The sequence below is a fragment of the Nycticebus coucang genome, chromosome 5 (assembly GCF_027406575.1).
Source record: "Nycticebus coucang isolate mNycCou1 chromosome 5, mNycCou1.pri, whole genome shotgun sequence".
Classification (NCBI taxonomy): Eukaryota; Metazoa; Chordata; class Mammalia; order Primates; family Lorisidae; genus Nycticebus; species Nycticebus coucang.
The window spans coordinates 79,288,870-79,314,949 of record NC_069784.1 but is presented as its reverse complement, the minus strand read 5'-3'; positions in this window follow the sequence as shown (position 1 = coordinate 79,314,949).

Here is a 26,080-nt window from a genome sequence, read left to right as displayed (position 1 = left end):
TTTAATTTTAATTTTTACATATACATGTGTTAATTAGGTTTCTAGCTTTTTGCCTTCACAAAATTAAAAAGACTTAAAATTTAATAACAATAACAATGTTTAAGATAAGGATTAGAAACAAAAACCTTGTAAAGAATGACCAAACATAAATACTCTGATTCAGAAAAGGAATCGGACAATTGCTTCATCAAAATATTAAGCAATAATAATAATAATAATGATGATGCAAAGTAAGTAATATTCACATTGTCAAATAAGAGTAAGTCTATTATAGAAGCTTTGACCCTGAGATTCAGTACGGAATCATCAGTAAACTTCTTCTTATTATTTTCTTAAGTATCAAAAAATAGACAACTAATATTTATAAATAAAAGTAAAAGATAATTTCAAAAAACAGATCATGCTAAATCTTATAGACAGTAAAAAAGAAGAAATACATCAAAGTATACTACTTAAACATTAATTTTCAAATCAACATGTTAATATGTTGTTTAGGATATTGTATCCTCATTTATAAGTGGCATATGTTTTAATTTCCCCTTTATAATAATATATTTTCTCCAACTTTAATATTAGATGTACCCAGATCACGTGGAATGATTTTGATAAGTGATTTTTTTAAAAAGATATACTCTGGTATGATTTTCAAACTTTATGTAACTAATAATCTATAAGAAAGTTTATTAAAACACAGATTCCTTAGCCCCCTCCAGATTCTGATTCAGTGGTTCTGGAGTAGAGACCAATAATTTGCAAAACGAAGTGCTCCAGCTACCAGCTGTCTGAGAACCCCAGCTGAGTAGCTCTACCCTGGTTGCTTTTGTCTTTACATTAATTTGAATGTGTAAGTAGGTTCACAGTTTTGCTATTATCAATATATTTGACCATGTGTTTCTGAATGATTCATGAGATATATTAGTTGGATTGTAGTGAATATAAGGATTTGACTACCCTGTTTCCCCAAAAATAAGACATCCTCTGAAAATAAGACCTACTTATAGGAAAGATAAGACGTCCCCTGAAAATAAGACCTAGCGCATCTTTGGGAGCACACCTTAAAATAAGACACTGTCTTATTTTCGGGGAAACAGGGTATTTTAGAGGTTTTTAAGAAGGATTTTTTAAAAATTATAAGCTTATCAATAATTTGTTTACTCCTATGTCATCACTGAGACTGCTTTTATAATTTATTTAATATTTTAAATGCAATGGGTAATATGTATTAACATTTTAACTTTCATGTGCTTATCTCACTTTTTTTAAATTTGTATAGTCCTCATTATGCCTCATGCATTTTCATTGATTTATTGTCTTTTTTCTTATATTTTATATGTTTTTAGGAGTGTATAAGTATTAGAAATGCTTTGATATTGTTTTTGCACTAAGCCAAAGTCCTATTTTCCTCCACAGAATGCAACAAAATGGCTCATGACCAGGGATAAAAAGCTAAAAGTGGATGAGAGATGGGGCACTGTTTGCTCTCCATGACTGGAGAGAGGGCGATGACACTGTTATTCAGCACATGGCCACGGTCAGACACAGGTATGCTGGCTGAGTTGTACTAGTGCAGTTGAACAGAATAAATTTCACCAGATAATAGGAGTTCACATTAAAAAGGGAAAATTATCTGATAAAAAAAAATCACAAGTCTTCCTAAAGAAGAGAACCAACCTGAATTAATGCAAATTTTAGGGGACAAGACTTGAGTATAAGATAAGATGTTTTGTTTCTTTAAATGATGTGCTGTAAATCTCCATAGTCTATGTTGTTAAAGGCATTGTATTTAAAACCTAGTTAACCAAACAAGGTTATAGCTAACCTGAAAGAGAGGTTTCATGTTAGTGAAAAAATTTAAAAAGTCTCTTCTGTATCATAATTTCTGTTTTTTTCCTATTCAAAGTAAGGGGATAAGTGTGCTTGTGTTATAAAACTGGACTGTGGAGTTGGTTATCCCACATCCATGTTTATAGTCGACTAGACATTAAGAAGAATGGTGGCAAAAGAAAAGGTGGTCATGGAGCTAGTGTCCGAAGTCCAGAGGATTAGGATTTGCTGTAAAAGTGAAGTTCATGAAGAAAATGCATTAACAAGTAATTGGTTTTAAAAAGGCAAGCCTGAAGGGGAACAACAATTTGAAGCCAACTAAACATCTGCATGGGTGCCTGAGACCTTCAGTAGCCCAGGGTGCTAGGATCAGACAAGGAGTTTCCCTAATAGGTGAACATTTGATATTGCTTCACTATTGAATAAGAAACCCAAACTTTTGATGATATGGCAGCAGAAAGTAAACCCTGTGTTCTCTGCAAAGTATATTCATATTTAGAAATTGATGCCAAAACTTCACTGGGTTCAGGCCCGGTATTCGGGAAATGTCTACATAAAGTGAATATCAAGCTAAACAATGTTATCTACCTTCCTGAAGAAACTATGGCAGGATCACAGCCTCTATTATGTTGCCTTCCAGCTCTGCCAGGCTTGCAATGAAGCCTCCACAGGCTTTCCAAGTCATTTTCTCATTTACTGAGTTATAAATTAGGGTCCTGATGACCCAATGTGGCACGTTGTTATCTGTCCTGTTGAAATATTTACAGATTTGGTGTACCAGCCAAAGCTGAAGTTGCAGGATGTTTGTCCACATTTGATCACATACAGCCAGAGTTGCAATGAATTCTTTACAGGTGGAATCAATAAACACACAGATGTTTTTAAGTATAAAAAGGGGTACTATATCAAAGCCTTCAAAATTTACATCTGATATAGTAGGACTAGGTTAGTAGGCATGGGGTCCAGCTGTATTTTCTCAGAGATAATTTGCTTAACTCTGGTGGCATACACAAACAGAAAGTTTGTGGAAATGCTTTGGAGCCTCTATAAGTCAAGATCTAATTATTTAAATATAAATTGTTTAGAACAGAGGGAATTTAATATAGGAATTGGTTATGCAGGTGATGGAATAGACTGACAAACCACTCAGAAATAGATAGTTGCAGCGTGTACCTTTGTGTGATATTAAACAGACCACCTTAGAGTTAACTCTGTTTAACTCAAGTTAACTGTTCTGGATCCTATGTTTCTCAAGACCACGTAAAACATTAACTTAGGAAAATTTTACAGCTTTTGTGTTTCTGTGAACCCATATAAACATAATCATCCCACACATCTATATACAGTAAGTTGATTTAAATACATATACAAGCATAATATTAATAACTGGAGTACCAACTGAAGTTATAAAGGTTTCACCTCATATTAATTCTTCCTAGGTAAATTTCAGGGCTGAGTGTCACCTTTCCCTCACCATCTCTGGATGATCCTCACTCAGTGTGGATGGCTCACAATTTGCTTCTGCAAATATTGGGTAAAATGTCAACCACACAGAAAGCAGCTGTGGGTTCACATTCCTGTTCTTCTGACAGACTGTGCTCAGTACCCAATAAAGTGTCTAAGTCAGGCAGACACTCAAGTAAATATTTGATAAAGGAAAAAGATTAAACAAGTAACTAAAATGTTCTCTTATCTTTGGAACATTTCTAACATACCATATAAAGTTACAAACCTTGGTATCGGGATTTTATGAATAAGCTACAAGCTTTACAGAGAAAGAGAATTTCAAGAATCTTCCAACTTGTACTTAGGAACTCTTAGTGAGATGATAGGAAAGGCATGTGAGTAAATCAAATAACATTTGTGTAGCACTAAGGGACTAGGATTAGTCCTCATTGAGGACACCTGAAAATAAAAACAACCACATGCAGTTTAGTTGAAGAAAAGCAATCAGTTGCCTTCTTTCCCAACAGAGTAACTAAGGATTGTTCTCAACGTGTTTACAGAATTACACACAGGCCTGGTCTTAATCCAGAGCCTGTATGTAGCCACACATCATGTTTTTACTGTAGCATTCATAACATCTGTGTGTCTATCAATCTACCAACCCATTATTAATATGTATCTTATCTGTAACTTGAATGGGATTTCTCAACTTTTATTTCCCTCTGTTTGTATTACAAGATGCTGTAAAGCTAAAATGACTGCAGGATTTTTGCTGATAGGATTCTTCATATGCTTTAGGTTCAGTTAATTTCACTGACATGAGGTTTGATGTCTAGAAGAAAGGCAGAGGTGACTATCCGTGAGTCACTGGACATTGATGTTAGTAAACATAGTCAGTTAGTCGGCAACAGTGATTTTTAGCCATTGCACAGTTTCATGGAAGGATCATTCTCATTGAGATCCAAAATACTGAACTAATCGAGGAAAACATGCTAAAATCTCTGGAAAAAGCCACGCAGAAAGAAAAGCAAGTAGTAATTTTGTGAAATAGGTGTCGCCCATAGTGCAGTGGGTAGGGCACCAGCCACATACACCGAGGCTGGCAGGTTCAAATCTGGCCCAGTCCTGGTAAGGCAACAATGACAACTGTAACAGAAAAATAGCTGGGCATTGTGGTGGGTGCCTGTAGTCCCAGCTATTTGGGAGGCTGAGGCAAGACAATCGCTTAAGTCTAAGAGTTTGACGTTGCTATGAGCTGTGACGCCACAGCACTCTACCCAGGGCAACAGTTTGAGACTCTGTCTTAAAAAAAAGAAAAGAAAAGAAAAGAAAGAAAGAAAAGAAATTTTGTGAAACAAGGTCAGAAAGGTCAAAGTAGATGTAATTTATGAATAGATGGTGGATGAAGAATGGAAATTAGGACCATTCCACATATGGCCTTGCAGGATATGGGAACAGGAAAAGATAACTTGTAATGGAAATAATTGGCAGTTTCCAAGAAAGAAGTGATACGATGGCTTTAATATATGTTTTTAAAAAACAGCTGATGAAAGGTTGTCTGAGCCAAAACACAGGGAGGATGTTATTGTTATGTACATAAACAAGAGTGATAATTCAGATTAAGGTTGCAGTTATATTCAGAGTGTCTACTTATTTATAGCTTTGTAATTACCAGTTTGAGGCATGATTGCTCTGTGTATCTGAACTTCTTTAAATTTCAGTAGTTAATATATTAGAGTTTTTCCACAGTCGCATCCATTACACAGTGATATACACAAGCTACAGTACTTTGACTTATATCTCTAACTCTGTCAGCTATGATCAAGCCATACTTATAAGGAGTAGATGTTAGACAGCTGTATGGTTTTCTTTTAATTTCAAATTCCTAAGGATAAATACTTTAACTCTCAAATCAGGACCTTATTGTACTTGCTATTGGGGACTTAGTTACACATTTTTGCAGATGCCGAGGTCCACAAGAGTATTTCTCAGGTTTTATTCTGGAAGTTTTTATAGTTTCAAGTCTTAAATTTAAGTTTTTAATCCATCTTGAGTTGATTTTTATAAATGATGAGAAATAAGCATCTAGTGTTATTCTTCTACAGATGGCGATCCAATTTTTCCAACACTATATATTGCAAGGATGACCTTTTCCTGGTGTATATTTTTGTAAATTTTTTCAAAATTACTTGATTAGTGGTATATGGCTTTATTTCTGTTTTTTGTTGTTGCTGCTGTTGTTATTGTTGTTGTTGTTCTGTTCCATTGGTCTGTAAGCCTATTTTTATTCCAATAGCATGCTATTTTGATAATTATAGCCTAATCTGAAGTCAGGTAATGCAGTGCCCCCAGCCTTATTCTTTTTCCAAAAACAGAAATAGACAAATGGGATTATTAAACCACAGTGCCTCTGCCTAGCAAAAGTAATAAACAACAGCGTAAACAGACAACCCGCTGAATGGGAGAAAATATTTGCAAACTATGTAGCCATAAAAAGGGATAATTGCTAGAATCTCAAAAAAAATTCAAACAACTCAATGAGAAAATAACAAGTAACTCATTTAAAACATGGGCAGAAGATGTGAACAGACATTTTTCAAAAGAAGACCATAAGTGCCCAACAAACATATGAAAAAATACTCAACATAATTAATCATCAGAGAAATGTTGGCCACTTGTATATCTTCTTTTGAAAATGCTAATTAAAATCATAATGAGATGTCCTCTTATACCAATCAGAATAATTATTACTAAAAAGTCAATAAAAAATAGATGTTTACAAGAGTGAAAAGGGGATGCTTATAAACAATTGGCAGGAATGTAAATTACTACAACTTCTATGAAAAACAGCATGGAAATTTCTCAAAGAACTAAAAATAGAACTACTATACAGACAGTAATTCCAATTCTGGGTTTCTACACAGGGAAAAGAAATCACTATATAAGAAAGACACCTGCACTTGTCTATCAAATCACTATTCACAATAGCTAAGACATGGAATCACCTAAGTGTTTATCAACAGATGATTGGATGAAGAAAATGTAGTGTGGCTGCGTGCAATGGCTCACTCCTGTTAATCCCAGCACTCTGGGAGGCTGATGCCGGAGGATTCCTTGAGCTCAGGAGTTTGAGACTAGCCTGAGTGAGAGGGAGACTAATGTCCACTAAAAATATAGAAAAAAACAGCCCACTGTTGTGGTAGACACCTGTAATCCCACCAATTTAGGAGGCTGAGGGAGGGGGAACCCTTGGACTCAGGAGTTTGAGGTTGCTATGAGCCAGGTTGATGACATGATACTCTACCCTGGGCAACAGAGTGAGACTGTGTCTCAAAAAAATTTTTGAAATATATATATATATATATATATAGACACACACACACACACACATACACACACCACATACCAAGCAATACTATGGAGACATAAAATGAATTAAATAATGTCTTTTGCAGCAACAGGGGTAGAAATGGAAGTCATTATTCTCAGAAAATTAAGTCAGTAACAGAAAGTCAAATATTGTATGTTGTCACTTAAAAGCAGGAGCTACACCATGAGTACACACGGACATAAAGAGAAAAATAATAAGTCATTAAAGACTCTAAAATTTGGGAGAGTGGAAGGGAGTTAGGGATGGACAATGACCCACTGACCACATAGACTGAACGCTGTTCAGGAGATGCATATGCTTAAAGCCCACACTTCACCACTATGCAATATCTCCAGGTGACAAAACTGCACTTGCACCTCCTAAATGTATTTACAAAATGCATTTATCAACTTTGAGTCCAGGGTTAGTGTTGGGACAGGAAATGCATAATGATACTTATTGCATTTTATGAAATGGAAAATACATAAAAAGCCTTCTACTAACAATGGCGTGAATTGAATAAATGCCTAAAGTAATAAATGTTATGACCTGTCATTTGGCATTAACAGGAGAATTTTTTTGGAATGTAAGGATTATTAATTACGTTGAAGATGTGCTTTGCCTTCCCTCCTCCTTTTAAAGTAGAAATGAAAATAAATCTGAAACAGATCACAAGATATTAGAATGACACGGTGTAACAAGATATACCATATCAATTAAAAACAAACATATCTAAAGCAAAAATGAAGATACTTATAAATCACCGTCCTGTGCCATTTTCTTGCTGTGTCATCTTAAAGAGTCTTAAAAGATGAAGTTAAGTGATGTGGCATGGGAAAGCAAGCAGCTAAATATCCTCCCTCTCTCTCTGGGAATTGCCTGCCAGTCATGTTATTGATTGCAAATGAAAATAAAGCATATCGCAAGCAAAGCTGACAGAAACATCCTCAGAAATCATTCAGTAATGAATAACATGGACTTGTCAAAACAGGAAAATGTTTTGGTGAGCCTTTAGTTTAATAGGTCTTAATGACTATAACCTATGCCATGAATTTTAAAATAGTATATTCTTTGAGAGTAGGAAATATACATTGATGATCTTTCTCTAGCTGTGTTGTGTTAAAGGTATGCATTAAATCTGTCCTATAAGGTCTCTAATCATTTAATTACTCTTATTACTTGGATATATGCTGAGATACAGTCACCATATAAATATAGAAGAGAATTTTATCATGCTGGACAGCATTCCTGGCCTACCTAATTTATCTGAGCACAAATTGCTTTCTCTGGCTGAATATTTAGCCTCATAGGGAGATAATTAGGTAGATAAATCATTAGATAGATAGTGTTTATAGGGGAACAAATCATAGTGTTTGTAGGGGAACAAATCATAAAAGGGTGATCAAAGGACAACAAAGCAATGGTTATAGTATTATAATTATTTTTCTTGAATCTTTTGAATTATATGTACATATTTATTGATTTATACCTACTACTGATAAGTTGTAGGAACAACATAAGATTGATTTAACTACTCTTTCCCTGCTCTCTTTATCTTATTAACTTCTTAACATCATTAATCTATGTTGTAATCAACTTGTCCCATACAAGATATTGTTGTTCTTTGAGTATCTGATAGTCCCATGACTTTGCTCTTGAGGGTTCTGCTTACACTCTACTCATCCAATCAATTAGAAACACTTCATAGAAGAGGCTCAATGAGCTAATGATTAAGAATATATATTAATATCAAAATTAAACCTATACCAATTTCCTAAATAGCATTGGTCATATTTTCAACCCATCACTTCATAAATAAATTTATGGTGAAATTTCATAATTTTCTATGAGTAGGTCATGTAAATGATAAGTTTATTTATATGTAGTAGAACCTTCATAGTTGACCACCTCCCTACCTTGACCACCACCCTACCTTGACCTAATTTTCATAGACTAGACATGCACCACATGTACATATCAGTGCAGTTGGCCTAGTTCCTTATGTTGATCACTTCCTTATGTTTACCATACACATGTTTGGTATATTCCCTTGGGTAATCAATTTACAGAGGTTCTACTGTATTTTGGAAAATCTGGATGATTTTTGAAGCAAGAAATTGAGAAGGATTATACAATTTATTCTACAACAATGTTAATTGTAATTAAATGAAAAATGAATGAGAAAAAGTGTTCTTAAATTCGGATTAATGTGTTCTTCCTTATAATGAATTTTTCTAAAGAAATTATGAAGAGGAAGTACTTTTGTTTTTCCATGTCATTGTTTCAAATTAACAGGTAATCAAATCAGGGTCTTCAAAAAGAAAATTCACCCTCTTTTCTCAATATTTTCTTTTTTACAAAATACAGAACACAATTTAATAGGGAATAAACATATTCTGGATAAAATCAAGTCAATAGAAGGAAAACCTTAGCTTGTATTTAGAAATGCACTGTGCTGCTGTAATGTATGAAACATTATTATTTATCATTTGTTGTAGCCACACAAAAGTCATAAAGAGGACAAGCTCTTGCTCTGGAGGTCTACCCTCTCAGGAAGGCAAGTTTAGCAAGTAAAGAAGTTGAAAAATGAATTGCTATACCTGAAACTTTTATTCCCATTTTCTCTTTCTCTTAACCATCTGTTAAAACAGCAATTTGAAATGTAGTCCTGCTTTATAGGAGTGATCAGTTAGCTAGAGATCATTCTGCCACAAGTATCGTAAGTTTTTATTCAGTAAAAAGGGTACCCTTGGGTTACAAAGAAACATTGGTGAACCATACTTTCAGAAGGCAAGGTTTTATGGTATTAAATTATTTTCTGTAACATTGAATGACTCTGAAATACACAGTTGGTCACTGTGCCTATTGTATTTTGGTTTCAATGGAGTCATTTGCTCCACATATGAAAATTGAATACAACTGCATAGATTGCATCTAGAGAAAAAAAAATACTGAAAATTGCTGGTGAGACCATGAGTCAGTTAAAAATAAAAATAAAAAATAAAAATAAAAATCCTCATGGACATAGTGACTTTTTGATAAGAGGGACTGAGATAGAAATGACCATACTGTGTTTGTAATAAAGCGAAAAAACCTGACCCAAGTAAGATGAAATGGTAATATGGGGAGAAGTGGAAAATAAACTTGGAATGTCAAAAAGAATAATAGCATCAAGGAACTTAGAACCAAAGCAGAGATATCAGGGCAACTCCTCTCACCTATCTCATTTTCAGGAGAATGGATAAGCCATATATGTAAGGTAGCATTTTTTTTTTTTTTTAAGATCAGCCTTATATTTAAAATAAGTGGATTCTTCCTCATGTTCCAGATTTCTTATTTTAATATCCTTGGAGCTTTTATTGGGTGAATTTGATTTGAGTTAGGTAAATCATAGTTTAGCACAATTTTAATTGACAGGACAGGAAAATATTCTGTGGCTAAAATAGAGTTGTCCCCAAATGGGGGTTACTGAGTGGAACTGATGCAAGTCATTCAGAACTGATGCAAGCCATTTTTTTTGTTTCTAGTCTTTATCATAAACATTGTTATTGTTATTAAATTTTAAGCTTTTTTTATCTGTGAATGCAAAAGGGGAAACCTAATAAACACATGTATATGTAAAAAAAAATAATTGACTGAGTGCACACATGTACACACAAACACACCAGGGGACCAATATCAAAGTGATAAGATGTTTTATTTAAAATCATAACAAATTAGGAAATTGTATAATAGAAAATAACTTTATATGGTTTTCTCTTAAGTATATATAACTGTTATCACTACATATAGAATGAATAGAATTGATATGTGAGAGTATATTTAGTATTAAAATAGATTAGTATATGCTAGCTTGTCCCTATGATAAGCCTGTGTATTATATTAATAAAATTTTTCTAAGACAGGTAATCCTTAGTGCAATGTTCTGTATACTAACTGTGTGTAATTATTTTCTTAACTCTTGAATATGGGTTTGTATTAGGTAATATTCAGTGAGTCTCATTCCAGTACCAACATGTCCATGTATATCAATCTTTTCCAGTAAGTATCACTTTGCATTATTTCTTATTTACTTTACATTTGTGCATCTTATCTCCTATATATGGTTTTTGGTGTTCAGAAACCAGATGTTTTGATTACTTTTCTTTGCCTAGGGTGTGGATATGAATGAGTTCCACATCTTTCTCCTATTCTATTACAAACATCAATATTCTGATTTCTGTTATTGATTAACACAGATGTATCTACTGGGTCTGTCCCACATGGCAGATACTGTATCAGGTTCTCTGGTTCCAATACTGAAAGACTGAGACGGCACCTGTCCTTCTGGAACATATCTAGTAGAAAAAACAGACAAAAACCCAAAGATGATGTGTTCGCCTTTCTACTTAAACCTAAAATAGAAATAATTTTTAATCATGTAAACTGTTCTATCTGGTTTATAGTAAACAAGGCAAGGCTGTGTTAAAAATCCATGCTGATGTGCTGTGAGGAGCATCTAAGTAGCCAGGGATTGGGTTCCTCAGGAACTCAGGTGAGAGACCCCAGGGGAAACCTGGGGAAAAAAAATCACAACAATCTATACAGCTTAAGACACAGAGTATGAGAAAGCCTGGAGAAAGGCCTAAATTAAAAGGCAGGGTGCATGTGGGAACATTTAAGTAAGAGTCATATCTTGATGTGCTTGAATTACTAGTAATAATGATTTGATAAGCTTGAAACCAATATTCAATTCTTAGTTGTGAGTAGATTAGGAATTAAATTAGGAATATAATTACAGAGGATGGACAAAAGAAAAACAGAAAACGGAGACAAGTGATTTGTGAGGAACTTTAATTTCAGTGCAAAGCACTGTGGAGACCTGCCCTTTTAAGACTCTGAAGCCTGTCTTGCTGGAACTTCTCCCTCCCCCTCAGTGCTCCACCACTATGGCTTTGCAGAGGTTTTCTGCCAGGGTGGGGCTTCTTGTTCAGGGGGAGTGATTTCAGGGAGTTGAGAATGCAGAATGTTTAAACTTCGTTGAACACAGTAAGTATTGCTCAGGACCAGATAAAGAGATGAAATATCTCTTTTCTTCTGTCACCTTGGTTTGGCTAGAGGAATCATATGTCTGGACATGAGGCTTTGGGGATATTAAAAAGCAAACAAACAAAACAAACAAACAAACAAAAAACCAAATAAACAAAAAAACACTTCTGTGATTTGTGAGCTTGGTCTAATTAGGGTATTTCTCTGATGTCCTGCTCTGGACTGTTTCACTATCCAAACTCTGTATAAAGATCATAAACACCGTAAAACAATAAAAGTAACCAGTAAATCCACACAAATAATGTAGTTAGTTAAAGAATTAGTTTAGTTAAAGAAGTGCAAGTGCAGCAAGAACCATGATGGAATTGTTTGCCTTGTCTTCATGAGATTAATGATGGAAACACTGGTGTATGAAATAAATACAGAGCTAGCCTGGCATTGCAGGCAGCATACTGGAAACCTCACCAAGAAAGGTGTGCCTTCTCCCAAATCCCTCACTGTTCTTCGAACTTCTCTCTTTATGTATAGTCTCTCATTTTTTCCCTATGATTTCTGACGATCTCTGCACTACTAGGCCACTAGAAGGCAATCCATAGCATGTTGTGGCTGGTTCCCAGCAGTTATCTCACACAATATCTGGCTTCTTCAGAAAATGCAGCAATAGTCTGGCTTTTATTGATTTCTAATACAAAGTGAATATGCAAAATGCAAAAATACCAAGAGATAGGTTTAAAAGAATCCCAAGTTGGGCAGCACCTGTGGCTCAAAGGAGTAGGGCACTGGCCCCATATGCTGGAGGTGGTGGGTTCAAACCCAGCCCCAGCCAAAAACTGCAAAAAAAAGAAAAGAATCCCAAGTTTCCAGGAAGATTAGATATAGGAAAAGGCTAAGAGTAGGGGGTTACTAAGAAAACAGTTCATAGTATATTTAGAAAAGGGAGGGGAAAACCAGTTTCATACCTGGAGTCAGGGGAAGCAAGCAGGTTCCCCAATCTTAGGGCAGATCAGGAATTCAACTCCACTAGAGGGCTCAGTGCTGCCCACCTGTTGACTCTTCCTCACAGGGATAGCTGAAATGACTTTGCTCTGTTCTGAAGTGCCTCTGGGCTCTTTTCATCTTCAGTGGTCTTGATTCTTAATGAGCTCTGAGCGATGACAGGTCTGCATCCCTCTGAAGGAATCTGGATTCCCCTAGATTGAGGTGGGGCACCCCTCTGAGAAGTCAACCTATGTACTTCCCACCGCCAGGATGATTAGCAAAAGCCTCTCCGAAGTTGTGACAACTAACAATTACAAAGGGATAATCATGCTGAGAAATGAAGAAAGGGCATTGGTTTTATAAACGAACCAAGAAACTGCAGTCTATAGAGTTGGGGAGACTTGTATGTATACAATGTTTGGAAAAAGAGTGTGTTGAAAGTGACTTGATGCCCTCCATTGCTTTCATTTCTAAATTTTCCTCCAATGATATCTTTATTTTCCCTTTTCCAAAATCACCCCTCACCCCCACGCTCAGCCATAAAGTTTGGCTAAGTTTGACTGACTCTACCTTATCTCTAGGGTGGGTTATAAATATCTTAAACTAAATATTCAAACTCATTATGCTATTCAGGAAGGTAACAACCTGGCTCTGTCCAGTGATAGGAAGAATTATACTGTATCATGGGTACCAGAGGAAAAGAATCCTTTATCCCCTGGTTAATGTTTAGTGCCTTAAAGATGGTTGGGAGACCACGAAACTTAAACAGATGGGGAGGGGATATGGGGACATCTACTTTGAAGTATTATACTACCTTGGAGAAAAAAAATTCCAAATTAAGGATAGGATACTATATCTTAGTATATGTTAATGTTTTCTATTTATATTGATTATCCTTAGATTTCCTTGTTTATATTGATTATGCAGACTTTAAAAAATACTGTAGCAGAATAAGTACTCACATACTTAATTACTTGTTTCGCCTATCTGTCTCATCAATGAGTTTGGTATTCGTCTGTCTGAGGGATGATATAATTTTTAATCTGGAATTATTTATTTTTTATTATAACTATTTTATTTACTGGCTTGATTTTTAAGTCTTTTACATTTTCACTGATACATTGTAATTGTACATGTTAATGTGTTATAATTTAAAGTTTGATACACATCTATGTTGTATAATGATCTAATCAGGGTGGTTAGTGTATCTATCACCTCATGCACTTTACCATTTCTTTATGGTGAGAACATACAAAAGCCTCTCTTCTTTCTGTTTTGTAATATACAATAGCTTACTGCTAACCATCATTACTCTACTGTGCAATAGAATACCAGAAGTTTTTACTATCTGATTGTAACTTTGTACCATCAACCCACCTCTACTATCTCCCTCCCCACTATTCACCAACCTAGTCTCTGCTGGTAACTGCTGTTCTCTCTGCTCCTATGATACCAACTTTTGTTTATTTGCTTATTTAGATTCCTCATCTTAGCAAGATGATTTGTTACTTGTCTTGTCTTTCTGTGTCTGTATTATTTCACTTAACATTATGTCCTCCAGGTTTAGCTGTGTTGTCACAAATAATAATATTTCCTTCTTTTTATGGCTGAATACTATTCCATTGTGTGTACATGATGCAGGGTTCCCGCACTCAGGGCTGGACAGAGACCCTCCCCCATTCCCTAGGCCCAGGTGAGCTCAGAAATCAGACACCCCTCTCTCGGCACAAATGGGCTGCCCCTTCCAGGCCATACCCTCTGGGCTGTAGTGAAATCAAGAGCAAAGCAGCCTGAAAGGTTTTTGATTGGTCCCACCTTAAGAAGGGAGCACATACTCTAATCCCTTCCTGGAGACAAAAACTGTAAGCACCTAACAACTTTGCCAGCAGTGGAGGAGGGACTGCATTCATTTATTTGTTAATGTACTCTTTAACTTTGAAAAGATGTTTTCCCACATACCAAGGCCTGGCCAAAATATAATTCTCCATACAATATATACCTCTAGACAAAAGTCCTAGGAGGAACTTCTGACTTGGGTCTTCCCCTTTGTCAGAAGCTCTGGTGCTTTTTATTCCTTCTGTATTCTCTTCTGTCTAATAAAAATACTGTCTTACCACTGATCCGTGGTCTTGTGGGTTCATTCTTGGATTCCCCAAGACCAAGGATGTACTGAGGAAGAAATTCTGGTAACATACACACCACACACACTTTATCCATTTATACATGATGGGCACTTAGATTGATTCATTGTTGCCTTATTTTTAACTGAATCCATTAAGTGTACAATTTATAGTTAGGAATGTGGTTGCTATAATAATATGCCTATGTACGTGCCTTGATTGATATCCTGTAAATGATTCTAAAATTTAATTTGAAATAAAATTTCATTAAATTATTACTTAATTGAAATTTATTTTAATTGAGCATTATACAGTGCCTATGATACTCAAAGTTGAAACATTAAATGTATTTACGTTCAAAACAAGGCCAACAATCATTATTTCCATGGGTGAACTCTGGCTGAACAGAAGATCCTGAGGCAGTAAGACAAAATTAGAAAACCAGGAAATAGAAGGAAAAAATGAATATAAGAAGAAACTAATGCATATCATCACAGCTATAGAAAAATCTTCCTTATGGATATAACCGCAAAATTGTAAGTTTAAGACCCAATGAATCCAAATAGTACTTTGAAAGAACATGTCATATCCAGAGTTTAACCTAGCAGTGTTTCTGGATTAATTAGCTCACTGGCAATGGGATTGGACCACTTATTCTCTACCTGCCATCTCAGAAACTTCTCTTTTCTTCTATACCATTTTCAGGACCCTAGAAAACCGGCTTCTATTTATTGCAGGACTTGCTCCTTGCACTCTGCCTTCTGGTTAGGCTTGACTAATTGAAGTTGCCAACAAAACTAAGTATGCTTCTTTTCCAAATTCTTTTCTCTAGGATTATGGTTTTACAAGGCTCCATTTTGATAGAATCAGATGTACCTGCCCAAATAGACCGTCCTCGCCCAGGTGGGACTGACCTGCCCAGGGAGGAGCAGGTTCATGACTCGCCCAGGAAGGATCCAACTCATGAACTTCCCAGGAAATAGGAATACTGCCAATTGCTGCCCTCCTGACCCTTTAAGTCCTCATCCATCAAAACCCACGTGTGGAATTCTTTTCCTGATTTCACCCCACCTGCATCCAGGTGGAATAAAAGCCGCATTGACCACATACACCCAACCTCCATTTTTCTTCCGTCTTGTGCCTCAGAATAATTTTTCATCTTTGGGTCCGTAACCTCTTAATAGCTTCACTTCCCAGGAAGGAGTCAATTATTCAGACTTGAGTTTTTCCTAAGTGCTAGTAACGTTTCTTCTGTTTTTTATCTAGGATTAGTAACGGAGTCCCAAGATTTTTAGCCTCTGGGTGGCCTCCCCAACCTAAGAACCTGTATATTGAGTAGTTCTTTTATTTCTTTTCATTGATCTTGTAAAGTTACGAATATAGTCCTAACCTCTATTTTCGAGGAATTTTCATTGCTTAATATAGCTATTTTATTTCTATTTTAGTGTGGAATTTTATAATGAGTTATTATTTTAAAATCTCATTGTCTTCATATTATCTCACTTGTTTTTTCAGTTTTCTTCTCTTTTTAGTTCTTCTAAATTTCCAGGCAATAATTCATTTAACATTTTTGGATAAAATATTTTTTACTTTGTTAATAAGTTATACTCTGAGATTTTCTTTCATGAAAATATGTTATTATGTGAATTATTAATTCCTTCAAATTTTATTTTGCTAAATTTTTCTAACTTCTTGAGTTGATGTCTTTGCTAAATAATTTTAAGGTTTCTAACTTTTTTCCAGAAACATTTTTAAGTCTGTAAATTAGCATACAGGCTTTGTAATATAGTTATTTTTATTTGTAAACATATTTTCAAAGTCTATTTTTCAATGAAATATATTTTTGGCTCAGTGTCTGTCTTTCGAATTAAATATATGAGTAGGAAGATTTTGTTATTGTTTGGCTGTCCTTTTTTTTTTTTGAGACAGAGTCGCACTTGGTAGAGTGCTGTGGTGTCACAGCTCACAGCAACCTCAAACTCTAAGCCATTCTCTTGCCTCAGCATCCCAAGTGGCTGGGACTACAGACACCCACCACAACACCCAGCTATTTTTTCTTTATAGTTGTCATTGTTGTTTGGCAGGCCCCAGCTGAGTTCGAACCTGCCAGGTCCAGTGTATGTGGCTGGCACTCTACCCTCTGAGCTGCAGGTGCCAAGCCATAGCTGTCCCTTTTTGATAATTCCAATACTAGTGAATTTTGGCTAGTGAATATAAATTGTAAGGTATTTTCTACTTAGAGCTTGATGATTTTATCTTCATAACAAATTACAGTTATTTTGGTGAATTTTTTTGTGCACGTTTTAAGCCCAAATTTTGCATTTGTTCTCTGTTGGTATTTATTTCAAGTCTACTTAAACTCTGAGGATAATATTTAAAGTTATCTTCCTCTGTTATCATATACTCTTCAGATTTGTCTTTATTTCACTACTTTGGAGCTTGTCAAAGTTTCCTGTACTTAATAAATTAATGCACTCATATCATATATTATGACAGACGTTCCATTTTAGTTTTCAATAATATTTTTATTTTGAATTTATTTTATAGTCTTTGCTTCATATACTAGTGCTTATCAATGTTTGCACTTACTATTCGGTTTTGTTTTTGTTGCTCTCTTAAAGTGCATATAGCTAAATTTTAAAAATCATTATAAAAATGTGTTTATTTTGTTTTAAATTATTTAAAACTTTAGGTTTATAGTTATTATGCATAGGTGTGTACTTAGTTTGGTGTATTATTTATGTGGTATTTAACATATTTTCTTATTAGTTTTAATTTTTATTTTTAAAAATCAAGCAGTCAAGTTTTCATATACCAATTTCATCCTTTTTGTACATTACATATGAGTTTTCTTAATTTTTGAATGCAATTTTTATTTACCACTTCAAAATATTTTGAATGGTGCATTCTTTATGCCAGTAATGAAAAGCATTTCTAATTTAACACTTGTAATCCTTCCAAAAATAGCACCACTGAACAAGAAATTATGAAGAAGTTCAAGTTCCAACTAAAAAAGAAGAAAACTGAGAATTAGCTTGTAGCATAGCAAAATGCTAAATAAAAACTCAATTTGGAATTGTAAGACAGTCATGGATATGATGTCCTATGTAAATGAGAGATGACACATTTATAGACTACACCCTCTGAGTCTGTTTCTTAATAGTGAAGATAAATTTGTGTTTACTAAACACAAGGTTCTATACAAGCTCTCCCATAGCACTTAGCTTTCATTGTAGGGTAAGTTGGGGTTGTGTTATCAATGTCCATGGCTTGACTTGGCATGGTATTCAAGTATAGGTAGTTCCTGTAGTTTTGTTCACATTTATTTTTTGTACAATTCACACTTATCTATGACTTACAAAATGTCATAAATGAAATAGAGGAATTTTTTAAATCCCTACTTTGAATGGCTTAAAATGTTAGTGTAAAATCAAGTATTATAAAAGAACACTTCAATATTATAAAAATAAATTTCCTATCTCAAAAACATAGAAATAGAAGTTTATTTTATATACACTTATATACATATATATGATGCACATACACATATATATTCAATCTGAAAGAAATGTATTCAGAGCAGTAGATAATTTTCTACCAAGCAAATTTTCAGAAGAAGAAAAGAGTGTGAATACATTGAAAGAATAAGAGTTCTACTCAGTATCCTATTCATTTGTTTATTTATTTTTATTTTGCATTAACATAAGGGCACATATAACTAGGCTACGTTGTTTCTTTTTGTAAGGCAAAGTCCAAGTAGTAGTTGAATTCTTCACTTTAAATACAAAAGAAAATGTACAAATCCAGGAAACTTTTGGTCCAAATGAACAACCACACAGATAAGAAAGCAATGAACTAGAGGAGACAATGACTTACAGAATGTTGTGGGAATCTAGTAAAAGCATGGGAGTATGAAGTCTTGGTATAAATTTTATTTATCTGCCTTTTCCCCCCCAGTCTCTAACTTTCCGTGGCTTTAGGAAAGCTTGAAAAATTTTGCAGAAGTCCCTTCTGTGGGATGAGATCGACACAATACCTATTTGGTAAAAGGCGAAAGATTTATATGATCTGAAGAGAAACCAGAGAATGCACAATACCTATTTGGAATAAAAGCTTTGCCCATTTTGAAATTAATTATCTAGGTTATAGAGAGGAAAAAAATATTCTTGCTAGACTCTAATGAAAGTATCAAGAAAAAGCATTGTCTTCTAGCTGATGATCGATCATAAACTTTCTAATTTAGAAAGGAATTACTGTACAGAGTTGATGTATTCTATGTGTGTTCAACTCTGTGAATCTCTTTCACTCTAAATCATGAACTGAAGCCAATAATAAAATATTTAGTAATATTGTTCAGGGAAATATTGCATTATGTAAAAGACTTGTTTAGGTCTTTCTAATGTTTATGAATTAACTTCTACAAGCTCATTATGAATACAACCATTTTTGATATACCAAGAATGGTTTCACTATGACACAGGCCCTCTACTCTGCCAACACATACCCACACCTAAATCTCATTGTAGGAATATCATTGACTTCTTGTCAGTACCTGGTATGATCTAAATGTTTGTGCCCCCTGAAAATTCATATATTAAATCATAGTGATACAGGATTCCCCCATTCAGGGCTGGACAATGGACCTCAGTTTCCTATGGGCAATTTCATGAAGGGAAGGCCCTGACATTCACCTTACTCCTAGTGGAAGGGACTTTATCCTTTCATTAATGCGTTCATTAACCTAGCCCCTAACACAGCAGTTCTCAACCGGTGGATCAGGATCCTGTTAGGGGTCAGAAAACACATATTTCCAGTGGTCTTAGGAACCGAAACACCACTCCTTTGTCCTTCTCCAGGCAGATTCACCCACAAACAAGTAACCTGTGTGGTGACATCGTCTGTATTAAAGAGTTCCTGGCATTAGGAAGGTTGAGAACTACTGCAGGGACTGCATTCATTTATTTGTCAATAAAGCTCTGTAACTTTGAAAAAGTGTTGCCATCTATTAAGTCCTGGGCAATTGTAATTATCAAGACTAATCAAGACTATATATACCTTTAGACAAAGGATCTATGTAGAGACTTGAGACTGGGGTCTTTCCCTCTGCCAGAAGCACTGGTGTGTTTTTTCTGCTTCTGTATTCCTTTCTGTCTAATAAATCCCATCTTACCACTGACCTGTTGTCTGTGGTTTCATTCTTCAAATTCCTGAGACCAAGGATCTACTGAAAAAAGAAATTCCAGTAACCCTAGCATCTATGTAGTAGTATTGTTAGAAGGTAGGCACTTGGTGAGGTAATTAGGTCATGAGGGTACAGGTCTTATAAATGGGATTAGTGCCCTTATCAAGGATGCCCTAGAGAGATCCCTAACCTCCTTCTTCATGTGATGACACAGACAAAGCACATCCATCTGTAAAGTAGGGACAGGCCTGCACCAGTCTCTTGATATACTGTAATCTTGAGCTTGAACTTCTCAGTCTCCAGAACTGTGAAAAAAAGTTTCTAATACTTACAGATTGCCCAGTATATATAATAATTGTTACAACAACATTACCAGACTAAGACAGTTAGTATGGAAATGGATAATTTTGACTTCAATATTTGAATTATCAGGCAATGAACAAATGACCAATTACATGTATCTACAATGTGCCATTATTTGTGTATCTTAAAGTTATTTCACATAAATCCATCCTTAAATATAATTGGCATTCAGTGAATTCTTACTGAACAAATGAATGGGTAAAGAATGTAACCTTGGATGTTGATTGAATAAGGAGGGGATGGGAAAAAAAACGTTTTAGTCAATGTAGCAGGAAAAGAAAGTATCTAGATTGTTGAGCCTACAATCATTTATGTTAAGATTAAGTGACAATGAGTGTATATTTCAGTAATAAACTTTCAATGCATTATCCTTCATAATAATTCAGTGTTTCATCTTAGCCGGTGAAAGGGGGACTTTTGGCTTTATTATAAGGAGAGAGCTATTCTTATATCTTTTGAATACAAAAAGCAATTGATAGTAGTTTGCAGTGACTATTAGTTTAAAACTCAACATTTTTGGAGTTCTGCATCTTTTATCTTTCACCTTATTGAGGGATGCAGATATAATCTACCTCCGAGTATGATAGAAGCAACACACCTATGAACACAAACAAGCTTTTTAGTAATAGCTGTGATTTTTAAATAGCAGTAGGTATCATGATCGATTTCAATTTAGTTTTTCCTTCTGTGGGTAAACAATATATTTTCTTCTCTAAAACAGTGAACTGTTTGTCACTAAAACCAAACTACCAAAAGTCTCAAATTTATTTACAGAAACAGTATAGTTTCAACATCGTTGTTTCACTTAAGTGGGTAACATGCATATTTTCCTATACCAAATCTCTCTCAAAGAGGTGTTATTTAAATAAAATAAGTCAGGAAGCTCAAAGTCATGCCAACATGATATAGTTTCTTTCTTTCTTTCTTTTTTTTTTAATTTTGCTTTCAATTGGCTTTCAGTAATCTTAGTTTGAAGTTTTTTTATTTTAATTTTCTTTTTTTTTTTTTCCTTTTCTTCCTTTAGCAATTCTCTGGCCTTTAGCCTCCCAATTAGCTGGGACTACAGATGCCCACCACAACACCTGGCTTTCTTGTGATAGAGACAGGGTCTCACTCTGGCTCACTCCATCTCATGCTGGTCTTAAACCTCTGAGGTCAGGCAATCCACCTGCCCCGGCCTCCCAGAGCTCTAGGATTACAGGTGTGAGCCACCATGCCCAGCCAGATATAGTTTCTATTTTAGTTGCTTTTGTCCAACACTAATAGAAACACTTTTATCTCAGGAAAACATCATATGTCATTTACATATAACAATCTAATGATTCCTTTTTCTTTTCTGGTACGTAATGTAGAGTGAAAAAAAATTTTTTTTTTGATACAGAGTCTCACCCTCAGTAGAGTGCTGTGACTTCACAGCTCACAGTAACCTCAAACTCTTGGGCTTAAGTGATTGTCTTGCCTCAGCCTCCCAAGTAACTGGTGCCTAGCTATTCTTTGGTTGTAGTCGTCCTTGTTTGGCAGACCCGACTGGGTTCAAACTTGCCAGCTCTGATGTCTGGGGCTGGCGCCCTAGTGGCTGAGGTGCAGGTGCTGAGTTTAGAGTGAAATTTATAATGAAAATTATAAAATATAAATATGTAGATGTCCTCAAATAAAATATTATGCAATATTGACATTATGCTTTAAAATTATAAAAATGTATATTAAAACAGATATCAAATAGTGTATACTTATTCATTGTAAGATAGTATTTGAATAGTTACATCCATGAGAAGCACACCATTACACATAGTTGTAAGTCATCTTAAATTCTGCTCATTCTAAAACATTTTTGTGATTTTATTGGTATAACATACCAATAATTTATAATGTAATTCACTGTTTTTGATTCTTGTTTAACATTCATTTATATTCTTATTTTATAAAATAAATTAAATATGATTTTTTCATCGAATTATATGCACTTATATGTGACTATGGAATATTTTATTCAAATGAAAAAATTACATATTTATATCAAAAAATTACTTAAACTACAGAAAATAATTTCTTTTTTTTTTTTTTTTTTTTTTGTAGAGACAGAGTCTCAAGGTACTGCCCTCGGGTAGAGTGCCGTGGCGTCACACGGCTCACAGCAACCTCTAACTCTTGGGCTTACGCGATTCTCTTGCCTCAGCCTCCCGAGCAGCTGAGACTACAGGCGCCTGCCACAACGCCCGGCTATACAGAAAATAATTTCATTTAAATATTTACCTTCAAGATGGTTTTCCTTCTATATTTTTACTGAATTAGCCTCATTACAGATAAAATAGTAAATGTGTACTTTGATTTTATACATTTATACTGTAAAATTTTTCCAGACAAAAGATAGTTTTCTATTTTATATTAGAAACTATTATATTATTTTATACTTTTCTATTTCTATTTTCTTTTTTAGTAAAAAAGTAAAAAGGTGCTAAACATATGTTTATAACTTGACAATCATGTCTATGAATAAAATATAACATTGGAATATTTTTAATAAAAATCTTTTATTTTCAAAATTAGAATGTGGTATATTTACTACTTTTTCTTCATATTACCTTTCAATGATGTAAAGGATGGCATAAAGATATTTTTCAGAGTATTATTACATATACCAAATTGGAAATCAGAGATCATAAACAATATGAAAAATGTTAAAGTATTATAGCTGACTCTTGAACAACACTGTTTTGAACTGTGCGGGACCACTTGTACAGGGACTTTTTTATTTTTTATTTTTTGAAGTTTTTGGCCTGGGTTGGGTTTGAACCTGCCACCTCTGGCATATGGAGCCAGCACCCTGCCCCTTGAGCCACAGGCACCACCTACAGGGACTTTTTCAATTAAAGCTATGTGAGTGTGCCTGCTCTTCTGCCTCCCTTCATCCCTTTTGTTTCTGCTAACCCTGTACACCAAGATCAACCTCTCCGCTTCCTCCTCCCCCTCAGTGTACCCAAAGTGAAGATAAAGAGGATGAAGCCCTTTATAATGATCAACTTCCACTTAAAAAATAGTAAATATATTTTTGGTGTGATTTTCTTCAATAAATTTTATTTATCCCAACTTATTTTATCACATAGAGTATATAAAGCACGTAGCATACAAAATAATATGTTATAAAAAGATTCTATAACATAATAAAATGTGATAGAATAGATAACAGGTTATGTTATCAAGGGCTTCTGGTCAAAGGTAGTCAATTAGTCATTAAATTTGGGGTAAAGTTTTAGGTGGATATTGATACGCAGGGGAGTTGGTGTTAGCATTTTACTTCTCACATGTGTTATTACCTGAAAAACACTGTTATTTCATTTGAACACCTCAGTCTATTTTGTAGAAACATCCTTAAAATATGTTTCAAAGATGACAAATGATTTTGGAGGCATATTTCAAAGAAAATAAACTTATTCTATGAATCTGCCGTCTGAATACTCAATGCTTGATGAATATGATACAAAATGGCTAGAAATAATTAAATTGTAAAATTCTGAATATTTATGTACATATAAAAGGTGTGTGTGTGTGGGGGGTGACAATAAACAAATCAAAAGCGAAAATAGGATGAAAATTTAGAGAATTTAAATTCTCATTATTTACTATTTACTACCTCAATCTATCCCTAATATAAGCCTTGGGCTAGGACTAAGAGGTCTCTCTTAAATGCTTAATATAGAGGCGGAGCAAGATGGCGGCTGAGTAACAGCTTCCTTGCATCTGGGCACCATGAGTCTGGGGAGATAGGACTCCAGGCATCTCTGGCTTGTGGGATCTGCCTATCATCACCCCTGCAAGGATACAGGGAGTCAGCAAGAGACTTCTGGACCCCAAGAGGAGGACTAAAACAGTGGAAAACCGGCAAGTGGTTGCATGTGTTCAATCCATCTAAACCAGCCCACAATTGTAAGTTCAATAGCAGCGAGACTGCAAACCAGAAAGACCTTACCTGTGAACTGTTTTGGTGTCTTACCTGTGAACTGTTTTGGTGTCTTTGGACTTGGCACTCAGTTGAACTGCCTTGGGGAGAGCCTGAGCGGGAGTGTGGAGAAATTTGGCTGTTGTCTAGGGCCCCAGTCTGAGCCACTGAGCCAGACGGAGCTAATAGTGTTTGGCTGTGGATCACACGGAGCCATTGTGAGCAATCTGCCCTGGCAAGCTCCACCCTCAGGGTCACAGAGCTAGAATTAGGTGGGAGCTGGTAACCCAGCGACCAAGTAGCCTAAGGGCGGGGTCTGAGCCGCCTTGCAGCCCTAACCCTCAGGGGCAGAGTGAGACCAGTTTTGGCACACTGGGTAAGTGGATAGCCACTTCAGCAGTGATTCCAGTGACAAGCACTTTCCTGGGAAAGCTTCTGCTCAGCAAGTGAACAAGTTCAAAGTGCCTCTTAAGTGGGCTGAAGAGAGATTTAGGGTGTCTACCTGCTGGGGTTTGAGAAATCAGCAGCCTCCAGTCATATCAGAACTGTGATTAACATCTCATACCCCAGAAGACCACATGTTGCCCAGACAATATTCAATAACATATACATACTGCTTTGTTTTTGGTTGTGTTTTTTTTTTTTTTTGGTTTGGTTGTTTTTTTTGTTTATTTTCATGTTGTTGATTTTTTTTTTTTTTTTTCCTGTAGAGACAGATTCTCACTTTATGGCCCTTGGTATAGTGCCATGGCATCACACAGCTTACAGCAACCTCCAGCTCCTGGGCTTAAGCAATTCTCTTGCCTCAGCCTCCCGAGTAGCTGGGACTACAGGCGCCCACCACAGCACCCGGCTATTTTTTTGTTGCAGTTTGGCCGGGGCTGGGTTTGAACCAGCCACCCTCGGCATATGGGGCCGGCGCCCTACTCACTGACCCACAGGCGCCGCCTGATGCTGTTTTGTTTTTTAAGTTCAACCTTTTCCATACAGATCCTTTCTCTTTTTCAATTTTTCTAGTTTAATTATAATTTCCCATTGCTGCCTTTTTCAATAATTAGAACTTCATTTTTGCTAGTGTTTCTACTGCTATTATTTGGTTTTCCACCCAATTTTATCCCGTAAAGTTTTCTGTTTGCTTGTTTTGGTTTGATTTATAGCATTTTTGTCTTTCCTCTCTACTTGGTGGAGGTGGGGTACTGTGTCTGATCAGGTTAGCAAAGAGCTGCTGACCTAAAGGGAACAACCCAACTGGGCACCTACAGAAGGTGGGTTTTTTTAAAGGTGGTGTCAAAGTACCCTACTGTACACCTATATTGCTCTGTCTCCCTCTTTCTGTGCCTCTCTTCTTTTTGTCAATATTCCTTTCACCCACCCCCTCTCCTTTCTCTATTTTTCTTTGTTTTTCTTATCACTCGGTCCTCCTTTCTTTCATCCCTTTCTTGCTCTTCAACCTTCTCACCCTTCTGGTCCTGTAACCCTTAGTCCACAGGCACGAGAAATTAAAGAGCAACAGGAAGTGAAAGGAAAATTAGGGCAAGGAAACAGATAAAAGAAATCAATCATGAGGAAGAATCAGAAGAAAACTCCAGGCAACATGAAGAAGCAGTCCAGAACAATCCCGCCAAGGGACGATGAGGTAGCTACTGCAGAGGATTCCACCTATACAGAAATGTTAGGAATGACAGAAAGGGAATTTAGAATACACATGTTAAAAACAATGAAAGAAATGATGGAAACAATGAAGGAAACTGCTAATAAAGTGGAAAATAACCAAAAGGAAATCCAAAAACAGAATCCAATAAGAGATGAATGATATGAACAATATAAAAAGG